Genomic DNA, 10144 nt, shown 5'->3' with positions numbered 1-10144 from the left:
TGTAGCATTGGCGGTTTCTTTTTGCAGCGGCGACAGGGAGAGCGAGGTGGCAGCTGGGTAAGTGAGTTTACAACTTATATAAACTTACCTTTTTGTTTTGGCGGTTTCTTTTTGAAGCGGCGACAGGGAGAGCGAGGTGGCAGCTGGGTAAGTAAGTCCTATATATTTGGGCAGCGGTTGAACCCGAGACACTACACCTGTAGTGTCTCCCACCCGCCCTCCTCCTCTAACCAAAAAAAAAGGACTCGGTGGTGTGCAGATAAGGTAAGGCTTTTTCTATTTATTTATTTTTCGTGTGATTGGTGAAAACTTTTCGTTCCTTTTTCGTTTATCTAAGTTAAGACTAACTTAAGCTTAAGATTGAAAATGGCAGGAGATCTCAGACCCGTGTTATGCTCCTCTTGCTCAATGTGGGAGCTCAGGGACACGGCTGATGTCCCTGACTCCTTCACGTGCTGGAAGTGTGTCCAGCTGCAGCTCGTTAGACTGCATGACGGCTCTGGAGCTGCGGATGGACTCACTTTGGAGCATCCGCGATGCTGAGGAGGTCGTGGATAGCACGTTTAGCGAATTGGTCACACCGCAGATTAGGATTGCTGAGGGTGAAAGGGAATGGTGACCAAAAGGCAGAGAAAGAGCAGGAAGGCAGCACAGGTGTCCCCTGCGGTCATCTCCCTCCAAAACAGGTATACCGTTTTGGATACTGTTGAGGGAGATGGCTCACCAGGGGAAGGCAGCAGTAGCCAGGTTCATGGCACCGTGGCTGGGTCTGCTGTTCGGAAGGGCGGGAAAAAGAGTGGAAGGGCTATAGTCATCGGGGATTCGATTGTAAGGGGAGTAGATAGGCGTTTCTGTGGTCGAAAACGAGACTCCCGAATGGTGTGTTGCCTCCCAGGTGCACGGGTCAGGGATGTCTCAGATCGGCTGCAGAACATTCTGAAAGGGGAGGGTGAACAGCCAGTTGTCGTTGTGCACATAGGCACCAACGATATAGGTAAAAAATGGGATGAGGTCCTACAAGCAGAATTTAGGGAGTTAGGAGCCAAGTTAAAAAGTAGGACCTCAGAGGTAGTCATCTCAGGATTGCTACCAGTGCCACGTGATAGTCAGAGTAGAAATGAAAGAATAGTCAGGATGAATGCGTGGCTTGAGAGATGGTGCAGGAGGGAGGGGTTCAGATTTTTGGGACATTGGGACCGGTTCTGGGGGAGGTGGGACTATTACAAATTGGACGGTCTACACCTGGGCCGGACTGGAACCAATGTCCTTGGGGGTGCTTTTGCTAACGCTGTTGGGGAGGGTTTAAACTAATGTGGCAGGGGGATGGGAACCAAATGAGGTCAGTGGACAGTAAGGAGGTAGTAACTAAAGCCTGTAAGGAACTAGATAATGAAGTCAGCTTGACTAAGGGAAAGAGTAGACAGGGAGCATATGATGAACGCAAAGGGACTGGTGGTCTGAGGTGCATTTGTTTTAATGCAAGAAGTGTAGTAGGTAAGGCAGATGAACTTAGGGCCTGGATTAGTACCTGGGAGTATGATGTTATTGCTATTACTGAGACTTGGTTGAGGGAAGGGCATGATTGGCAACTAAATATCCCAGGATAGCGATGCTTCAGGCGGGATAGAGAGGGAGGTAAAAGGGGTGGAGGAGTTGCAGTACTGGTCAAAGAGGATATCACAGCTGTGCTGAAGGAGGGCACTATGGAGGACTCGAGCAGTTAGGCAATATGGGCAGAACTCAGAAATAGGAAGGGTGCAGTAACAATGTTGGGGCTGTACTACAGGCGTCCCAACAGCGAGCGTGAGATAGAGGTACAAATATGTAAACAGATTATGGAGAGATGTAGGAGCAACAGGGTGGTGGTGATAGGAGATTTTAATTTTCCCAACATTGACTGGGATTCACTTAGTGTTAGAGGTCTAGATGGAGCAGAATTTGTCAGGAGCATCCAGGAGGGTTTTCTAGAGCAGTATGTAAATAGTCCAACTCGGGAAGGGGCCATACGGGACCTGGTGTTGGGGAATGAGCCCGGCCAGGTGGTTGAAGTTTCAGTAGGGGACTACTTTGGGAATAGTGATCACAATTCCGTAAGTTTTAGAATACTCATGGACAAAGACGAGAGCGGTCCCAAAGGAAGAGTGCTAAATTGGGGGAAGGCCAGCTATACCAAAATTCGGCAGGAGCTGGGGAATGTAGATTGGGAGCAGCTGTTTGAAGGTAAATCCACATGTGATATGTGGGAGGCTTTTAAAGAGAGGTTGATTAGCGTGCAGGAGAGACATGTTCCTGTGAAAATGAGGGATAGAAATGGCAAGATTAGGGAACCATGGATGACAGGTGAAATTGTGAGACTAGCTCAGAGGAAAAAGGAAGCATACATAAGGTCTAGGAGGCTGAAGAAAGACGAAGCTTTGAAAGAATATTGGGAATGTAGGACCAATCTGAAACGAGGAATTAAGAGGGCTAAAAGGGGTCATGAAATAGCTTTAGCAAACAGGGTTCAGGAAAATCCCAAAGCCTTTTATTCATATATAAGGAGCAAGAGGGTAACTAGAGAAAGGATTGGCCCACTAAAGGACAAAGGAGGAATGTTATGCTTGGAGTCAGAGAAAATGGGTGAGATTCTAAACGAGTACTTTGCATCGGTATTCACCGAGGAGAGGGACATGACGGATGTTGAGGTTAGGGACAGATGTTTGATTACTCTAGGTCAAGTCGGCATAAGGAGGGAGGAAGTGTTGGGTATTCTAAAAGGCATTAAGGTGGACAAGTCCCCAGGTCCGGATGGGATCTATCCCAGGTTACTGAGGGAAGCGAGAGAGGAAATAGCTGGGGCCTTAACAGATATCTTTGCAGCATCCTTAAACACGGGTGAGGTCCCGGAGGACTGGAGAATTGCTAATGTTGTCCCCTTGTTTCAGAAGGGTAGCAGGGAAAATCCAGGTAATTATAGACCGGTGAGCCTGACGTCAGTGGTAGGGAAGCTGCTGGAGAAGATACTGAGGGATAGGATCTATTCCCATTTGGAAGAAAATGGGCTTATCAGTGATAGGCAACATGGTTTTGTGCAGGGAAGGTCATGTCTTACCAACTTAATAGAATTCTTTGAGGAAGTGACAAAGTTGATTGATGAGGGAAGGGCTGTAGATGTCATATACATGGACTTCAGTAAGGCGTTTGATAAGGTTCCCCATGGTAGGCTGATGGAGAAAGTGAAGTCGCATGGGGTCCAGGGTGTACTAGCTAGATGGATAAAGAACTGGCTGGGCAACAGGAGACAGAGAGTAGCAGTGGAAGGGAGTTTCTCAAAATGGAGACGTGTGACCAGTGGTGTTCCACAGGGATCCGTGCTGGGACCACTGTTGTTTGTGATATACATAAATGATTTGGAGGAAAGTATAGGTGCTCTGATTAGCAAGTTTGCAGACGACACTAAGATTGGTGGAGTAGCAGATAGTGAAGGGGACTGTCAGAGAATACAGCAGAATATAAATACATTGGAGAGTTGGGCAGATGGAATTCAATCAGGGCAAATGCGAGGTGATGCATTTTGGAAGATCCAATTCAAGAGTGAACTATACAGTAAATGGAAAAGTCCTGGGGAAAATTGATGTACAGAGAGATTTGGGTGTTCAGGTCCATTGTTCCCTGAAGGTGGCAACGCAGGTCAAGAGAGTGGTCAAGAAGGCATACGGCATGCTTTCTTTCATCGGACGGGGTATTGAGTACAAGGGTTGGCAGGTCATGTTACAGTTGTATAGGACTTTGGTTCGGCCACATTTGGAATACTGCGTGCAGTTCTGGTCGTCACATTACCAAAAGGATGTAGATGCTTTGGAGAGGGTGCAGAGGAGGTTCACCAGGATGTTGCCTGGTATTGAGGGCGCTAGCTATGAAGAGAGGTTGAGCAGATTAGGATTATTTTCATTAGAAAGACGGAGGTTGAGGGGGGACCTGATTGAGGTGTACAAAATCATGAGAGGTATAGACAGGGTGGATAGCAAGAAGCTTTTTCCCAGAGTGGGGGATTCAATTACTAGGGGTCACGAGTTCAAAGTGAGAGGGGAAAAGTTTAGGGGGGATATGCGTGGAAAGTTCTTTACGCAGAGGGTGGTGGGTGCCTGGAACGCGTTGCCAGCGGAGGTGGTAGATGCGAACACGATAGCGTCTTTTAAGATGTATCTAGACAGATACATGAATGGGCAGGAAGCAAAGAGATAAAGACCCTTAGAAAATAGGCGACATGTTTAGATAGAGGATCTGGATCGGCGCAGGCTTGGAGGGCCGAAGGGCCTGTTCCTGTGCTGTAATTTTCTTTGTTCTTCTTCTTTGAGAACCAGTGGATGTAGTGTATTTGGATTTTCAGAAGGCTTTTGACAATGTCCCACACAAGAGGTTAGTAAACAGAATTAGAGCACTTGTGATTGGGGGTAATATACTGCAATGGATTGAGAATTGGTTAACAAACAGAAAGCAGAGAGTGGGAATAAATGGGTTATTCTCAGGATGGCAGGTGTTCCTAGTGGGGTACTGCAAGGATCAGTGCTTGGCCCACAGCTGTTTACAATCTATATAAATTATTTGGATATGGGGACCAATTGTAATATTTCCAAATTTGCAGATGACACAAAACTGGAGGGAATGTAAGTTGTGAGCAGGATGCAAAGAGGCTTCAAGGGAATTTGAGCAGGCTAAGTGAATGGGCAAGAACATGGCAGATGGAATATAATGTGAATAAATGCAAAGTGATCCACTTTCGTAGAAAAAACAGAAAGGCAGAGTATTTCTTAAATGGTGAGAGATTGGGAAGAGTTGATGTTTAAAGAGACCTGGGTGTCCTTGTTGATGAGTCAATAAAGCTAGTATGCAGGTGCAGCAAGCAACTAAGAAGGCAAATGGTATGTTGGCCTTCATTGCAATGGGATTTGAGTACCAGAGTAAAGATGTATTGCTTCAATTGTATAAAGCCTTGGTGAGACTGCAGCTGGAGTATTGTGTACAGTTTTGGTCTCCTTATCTAAGGAAGGCCATAGAGGGAGTGTAATGGAGATTCACCAGACTAATCGCTGGGATGGCGGGATGGTCTTATGTGGAGAGATTACAGAAACTGGGCCTGTATTCGCTAGAGTTTCAAAGAATGGTGGGCCGAAGGGCCTGTTTCAGTGCTGTATCTCTAATCTAATCTAATCTAATCTAATCTAATGAGAGGTGATCTCATTGAAACTTAAGAAATTCTTACAGGGCATGACAGGATAGATGTGGATAGGATGTTTCCTCTGGCTGGAGGTGCAGGCCACTTAAGACTGAAATGAGGAGGAATTCTTTACTCAGAGGGTGGTGAATCTGTGGAATTCTCTACCCCAGAGGGCTGTGGAATTCCCTACCCCAGAGGGCTGTGTAAGCTCAATCATTGAGCACGTTCAAGCCAGAAATTGATAGATTTCTGAATACTAACGACATCAAGGGATATGGGGATAGTGGGAAAAAATGGCGCAGAGGTAGATGATCAGCTATGATCTGCTTGAATGGCGGAGCAGGCTCGACAGACCGAATGGCCTACTCATTCTCCTATTTCCTATGATCCTACAAAAATTAAACTTAATAGTTCTGTGGAAATTCAACAATTTTTGCTAAAGGAAAGAGAAAAATGTGATATTCATGTTAATAACATATAATTTCAGCTTATGTTACACTGGAGAAAGAGTCAGGCTCTGCAATGGCCACTTGAGGTGCTCCTGTAAATATATCCAAGTATTTTGCCAAACACTGACAAACTCAACTCACCTATTACCATCGCTGTGTGCTTCCATATACACACTATACTTCTGATACAGTTTGTGAGTTATTAATTATAGATGAGTTATGAATTGCTACAAAGATCTGTGAACATGGAGCCAATGAACTTACTCAAAAATGATGCAAACTAAGTTGCTGAAGATTGGAAAACATGGTTGTGATCAATAGCGTTTCTGACTGAACAGTAAGAATCCTTTAGCACAACAACTCCCTTCATGGCTTTAGAAGCTATGATAATTCCCTCCACGTGAGCTCCATGAGAATAAATTCAACCTTATTAGCTTCTCTTAATATTGTGTTAATCTAAGGTTTTATACTACATTGTTACCTTCCTCTGAACTTTTTCCATTGTCTTTATTTCATTTCTTAAGTGCACTGAACAATCCTAGATACGACTGTCCAAATGAGATCTTATCAATGCTTTGTGTGGTGTCAGTTTAATTTCCTTGGGCTTTTATAAGTTCAAATATGTATGTATGCCTGAAAGGGGCCAGTTGCATTGCACACATGGGCTGAATTTAACAACCTCACTGCTGGACCCGGCGGCGGGCCCAGAAATGGGTGCTGTTTCCATTCTGTCACGTGGGTGACCGCTCTACCGGGATCACGTCGTGGGAGGTCATTCTGCATAATGGCAGTGCAGGTCTCCCCCAATCATGTGGAGGGGGCAGGAAGCAAGTTGCTGATTTCAGTGTCTAATGACTCTGGAGCAGGTGCTGGTGCCATATTTAAAGGTCCAACTTTGCTGATGGCCCACCCTCAGTTCCAGCAGTATGGGTGACCAAACATATCATACAGCTATTTGGTAACCTAATACACTGCTGCAAACCCACACCAGACCCTTACTAAACCCCCGGGATCCTGTAACTGCTTGCAGAGCCTCCAGGACCCTGTACCCTTTGCAGAGCCCCTGGGGCCCTATAGCCCCTTGCAGAGCCCCCAAGATTCTGAGTCCCCTTGTAAAACTCCCAAGACCATGAACCGCCTTGCAGAGCCCCCCAGACCACAAACTGCCTTGCAGAGCCCCCGAGTGCTGAGTCCCCTTGCAGAGTTCCCGAGAACTGAACTCCTTTACAGAGCCCCTGAGACCCTGAACCCCCTTGCACAGCCCCTGAGACCCTGAATCCCCTGGCAAAGCCCCCAATACCACAAACCCCCTTGCAGAGCCACCGAGACCCTGAGCCCCCTTGCAGAGCCCACAGCAACACAGTGCGATAATGGCCTCGAACCCCACTCTTACCCTACACGGCAAATGCTTAGGCTCCCCCCACCCCCCATCACGGCATTGTGGCCTCTTGGTTGTGAACCCGAAGGCACATGAGTGCCACTTGCCATTCACAAAATCTAGGGCCAATCATTACATCAGAAATAATTATATTTAAATGCATTTAAAAAGCAGTTCAGCAATTTAAAAAAAGCTTCCCACTGTGCCAGGGGGAGGTCAATGCCACCATGCTGTTTTCCCACTGCTGACAAAATCCAGAACTGACATCACAACACCTGATTTCTGAGCGGACAGTTCCTACGTGATTCTTCATCCGCGCCCCCCCCACCCCCCCACGCCACAATACCCACCTTATAAGGCCATATAAAATTCCACCCATTGCATAATTATTAACGTTTCTGGAGTCAAATGTCTCATCAGCTCCACATGAACAGTAAAAATGTAGCTGGCATTGGACTCTGGTGAGTTTCATTGTTTCACCTTCAAGAAATCACAGTAAAATCCTCAAAATACGTCACTTTTAAAATACTGGATATATAATATATGACTTGCTTAGTCATAGTCCCAAAGGACCATAGGCATCTCTCCCATTAGAGAGAGACAGTTGCTGATGTATAGCTTGAGGGTCACCACTTCTTAAGCCTGGGGCAAGGCGAAGAGGCAGGCCTCCATGAACTACCACGGCCGGTATGGGGATTGAACCCGTGCTGTTGGTGTCTTTCTACGTTTCACGCTAGCCAACTGAGCTAATAGAATAGAATATATACAGTGTCATAAATACTTACTATTTTAAGCACCAATTTGTCTTATTTTATATTTCTCAATATTAACCATTATATTTAGCTCCTGTTGCTAACATGAGCATTAGCGACTAGAAGAAAAAAGCTGCACAGCCTTTTCTCTCTCTCTTGATGTAGCATCCTCGTTGTCTGAGAGTTGTTAATCACGGCTTCTGCCATGATATCACTATGGGGAAAGGCCAGGAGGCAGGCCCCAAGAACCACCTCATCTGGTACAGGGATTGAACTCACACTAATGACGTTATTCTGCAATACACTCCAGGCATCTAAGCTAACTGTCCCCTACGCAGCCTTTTACCTGCAATATTTGTGGTGGGATGGACAAAAATAAGTAGAAACCTAGCTTTGTGAGAATACGAGCTGAAGACTGGGTCCAATGCTATGCAGTCATCTGTCTGGCAAAACCATTTTGTGTTGAAGTCAAGTGAAGGACAAAGTGAAGCACAGTCAAGACATGTATCTTAGAGAGTCTGGAATGATTTCCATGGTTTGAATTATCCTAAGATGGTGCAGAATGTTTGGTCCGTGAGGATCCTCCAAGTGGTCTGCAGGCTGGTCCAAAATGCAAGTCACTGATGTGCAACAGCAGAACCCTCATCCCCACCACGAATGGGACGTCACACCACCAGACCAGCTCCTGTGTGTGCGGCACAAGTCATCATAGCGCGAGCAACAACAATGTAGTTTTTATAAGCAAAATTTTTGTTACTGATCCAACATACAACTGCAAGATCAGATTTTCAACACTTGTGGGACATGAAAAGAAAGAGGAGGAACCAGCTGAACACGAAGCGTGGCATGAGACTGCAGCTTTCCAGTTTGGAACCAGACATCACTTCATTGGTGTCTCATCAAAAGCAGTGTTATTCTTCCCAATAATTCTGATGAGTTATTTGCGATGGCAAATGAAAGCGGGTGGGGTAGAACTGGTAGGTGGTCCATGGACGAAAAAATCTGAGAACCACTGCTCTACACTAAGTTAAAGCAATTTAACAAAATAGATGCATCTTTTCTACAATCTTGTATTCATTTTGTGAAAATTTGATAATCAGTAGCAATTTGGGGTGTTGGAGAAAGAGCACTTGGGCCACTTACAGATTGATGCATAAAGTGCAAGTTCTAAGAAAGATGGTTTGGCTCAATAGAAAGCTTATAGCTTATAAGCACAGATGGTATCTGACTAATACAAACATAGCTCTTTAAATAGATTTCAATATTACAAATGGATAACTGATCATTGGAATTTCATCTTTTCAAATCAATCTTAAAGATGAAGAATAATTTGGGGGTGATTTTCATCTCACTGCCACACCGTTTATGCCTGAACTCTAGACAGCAAGTGAGATTCATTGAGTTATTATGGCACAGAAGGACACCATTCGGCCCATCAATTCCATGCTGGCTCTCTGTAGAGCAATCCAGTCAGTCCCACACCCCCATTCTATTCCTGTAGCCCTGCAAGTTTATTTCCTTCAAGTGGCCATCCAATTTCCTCTTGAAATCATTAATCATCTCTGCATCCACCAACCCCACAGGCAGTGAGTTCCATGCGTGAAAAAGTTCTTCCTCACAACCCCCCTGCACCTCTTGCCCAAAACCTTCAATCTGTGTCCCCTAGTCCTTGTACCATCAGCTAATGGGAATCGTTTTTCTTTGTGTACTTTCTCTGAACTTGTCATAATCTTGTACACCTCTATCAAGCTCTCTGCAAACTCCTTTGCTCCAAGGAGAACCACACCAGCTTCTCTAACCTAACATTGTAGCTAAAATTTCTCATCCCTGGAACCTTTCTGGTAAATCTCCTCTGCACCCTGTCAAGGACCCACACATTCTTCCAAAAGTGTGGTGACCAGAATTGGAAGCAATACTCCAGCTCTGGCCTAATCAGAGCTGTATAGAGGTTCAGCGTAACGTCTCTACTGATGTACTCAATACCTCTATTTATGAAGCCCAAGATCTCATATGTGTTGTGAACTACTTTCTAAATATGTCCTGCTAACTTCAAAGATCTGTGCACATGGACCCCAAGGTCCCTCTGTCCCAGCATACTCTTTAGAACTGTGCCATTAACTCTATATTGCCTCTCCCTATCCATTCTGCCAAAATGCATCAACTCATATTTCTCTGTAATAAATTCCATCTGCCACTTGTCTGGCCATTCTGCTAGCCTACCTAAGTCCTGTTGCAGTCGATGGCTGGCTGCTTGAGGACAACAGCTATCCCCTGTACAAGCGGTTCATGATTCCTCTCAAGAACCTAAACTTCGTGGCCAAACTGCAAGGGCAATCAAATCTACAGTCAAATAGAGCCCTCATTGAGA

At 45.4% G+C, this 10144-nt stretch overlaps 1 protein-coding gene across 1 annotated transcript in view; it reads right to left on the bottom strand.

Annotated features, from left to right (window-relative positions):
• The window catches only part of sacs (sacsin molecular chaperone), a 145658-nt gene that overhangs the window by 14544 nt on the left and 120970 nt on the right, over window positions 1-10144 (bottom strand). The window lies entirely within an intron of this gene.

The sequence above is a fragment of the Heterodontus francisci genome, chromosome 6 (assembly GCF_036365525.1).
Source record: "Heterodontus francisci isolate sHetFra1 chromosome 6, sHetFra1.hap1, whole genome shotgun sequence".
Taxonomy (NCBI): Eukaryota; Metazoa; Chordata; class Chondrichthyes; order Heterodontiformes; family Heterodontidae; genus Heterodontus; species Heterodontus francisci.
The sequence above is the reverse complement of the archived record's forward strand: the minus strand, read 5'-3'. Positions and strand labels throughout refer to the sequence as shown.